At 27.4% G+C, this 2,176-nt stretch overlaps 1 non-coding gene across 1 annotated transcript; it reads right to left on the bottom strand.

Annotated features, from left to right (window-relative positions):
* Positions 1 to 1,844: 1,844 nt before the first annotated feature.
* LOC112097064 lies at positions 1,845 to 1,936 on the bottom strand. The gene has a single exon (XR_002904722.1). It is a non-coding gene; the product is annotated as a small nucleolar RNA Z223 (small nucleolar RNA).
* Positions 1,937 to 2,176: the final 240 nt, after the last annotated feature.

Here is a 2,176-nt window from a genome sequence, read left to right as displayed (position 1 = left end):
AAGATTCAATGGAGAAAGAAGTCGTGATATGTACCATCAATCACAATTCACAAACCATGTGCAATTTGTCTTGTTCAATCAGGTTACTGCTGTGGAGATAAATATGAAGTGTCATCTCCTTCGTGCATACGCATTTTAAACCCAACTTTATTTTCTGTGGGACATATATACTTCCTTCCTTAACTCTCTAACAAAATATTCTATAACTAAGGCAGTAAAATTCTTAATTATAAATTTATAAATCTTGTAAACTCTACATAACCCTCCACAGGTGATGAATAATAATATAGGTACGTTTAACAATTGTTTGATATCACACATCTCCACTATTCATTTGTCCAATTTTGGAGGGTTATTAAACAATTGTCAGAATGATGAGAATAAGCACAATTTTGTCCCTCTTAGGAAACCCCATGCAAAGGCCTTTTCTTTAAGGTAAATATGGGCCGCCATGTAAAACCCAAACTTTTGAATTGGACTCATTAGATAGCCCGAGTTAGTTGACTACAAATAAGAGTGCCCAAATAATTTATTGAAGCACCCCTACCCATTTAGTGGTAACACCAATTTAACCTCGCTTAAAATCATTCTTATAACCCCAATTTTTCTCTCTTAAAAGTCAAAGCAGAAGTTTTATTTTCTTTAAAAAAAATTCTTAAAAATTTTCATGGAATATTTTTATTTAATTGATCACAAAAATTTAAGTTCTGAAGAGGAAGAAGATAAAAATTAATTTTGGCTTTTATCACTCCTACATTTAAAAATAATGTATATATACTATTATACAAATTTATTGTTCATATTTGCTTATTCTTGGTTTAAAAAATAGCAATAATAAAAAGGTATCTTGTTCAGGATATTAAAATTTTTCTAAAATTAACAAATAATGCAAAAAACATGTTTATTGTAGGAGTTTTTAGTTAAAGAATATATCATTGCATTTTACATGTGAGTTTAATTAATATTTTATATAATTGAAGGGGCAAGCATGGGCTGGTTTGGTTTAAAACCCAAACCAAATCATAAAAGTTTGGGCCCAATTCAAACCAATCCAAATCAATTAATTTTGAGTTTAGTTTGAATTTTATGATCATTTTATATTTCGATAAATTTTGTTATGTCAAAATTACAATAATTAAATTAGTGTTAAAATATAAAAAATATAGTGGATAAAAAATTATAAATATAAATTTTGCAATAACTTCATCCTTAAACCAAATAATACTAGAAAATTAAAATAAAATTTAATCACAAAAGTCATTATTTCTCAATAAATAAGAGCATAAACTCTAATAATAAAATTCCACAAGAATGACATCAACAAGTAAATTGAAAGAAAAAAAATAAAAAACTAGTAGTATTAATCATATTGCAACACAAATTCTAACAATTTTCATACAAATTAAAGTAAGATAAGACAACCCAATTCAAGTATCAAAGCAATTCATCATAATCATTCTCATCTGGAGTACTTTAATCAAAAGCTTTCATGATCAACCGAGTTGCTCGATCACCAACAAACAAATAACAAAAAAAAAATTATAATGTTGAATAATTATAAAGGTGAGTAAATTTGGACAGGAACATACCAAAATCATGAGCATAACATCGATACAAAACAGTCGCCTTCGTTGTTACACTTAAATCAAATTATATATTAAATAAAAATAAAGTAAAAAAATCTAGTGATAAATAAATATATAAATTTTTTTACTTGTTATGATAAACAATTACCTGACATCATGGCTTTAAAATTTCTTTTCATATAATTAAAACACAAACAATATCAAGTTCAAAACAAACAGTCAGATAAATTAAATTTTTCCTTTCTTTTTTTGGCATTTAAGAGGCTCACAGTATGAAACTGCTTCATCAATCAGGAATTTTCTGAAGCAGAACTGGCAAATAAGCTGTATATTTTCCTCCGTGACTAGCCTAGGTTCCGGAGAGTCTAATGCTGTCGAAAACCAACTAGAGGAGAATTAAAGCAGAACGGGCATACAAGCAGGAATTAATTCATTTTCATTTGTTTTGTTTAATTTATTTTCGCTTTTGAGTTTTGGGAAGGTAAACCATATCCAAAAGATAATGAAGTAGTTTCTTACATAAAACACAAATCTAACCCATTTTTATTATGAGTAATGATACAGCCATAAACTCTTGTATAAATTTATTT

Source organism: Citrus clementina, unplaced genomic scaffold (assembly GCF_000493195.1).
Source record: "Citrus clementina cultivar Clemenules unplaced genomic scaffold, Citrus_clementina_v1.0 scaffold_7, whole genome shotgun sequence".
NCBI lineage: Eukaryota > Viridiplantae > Streptophyta > Magnoliopsida > Sapindales > Rutaceae > Citrus > Citrus x clementina.
The sequence above is the reverse complement of the archived record's forward strand: the minus strand, read 5'-3'. Positions and strand labels throughout refer to the sequence as shown.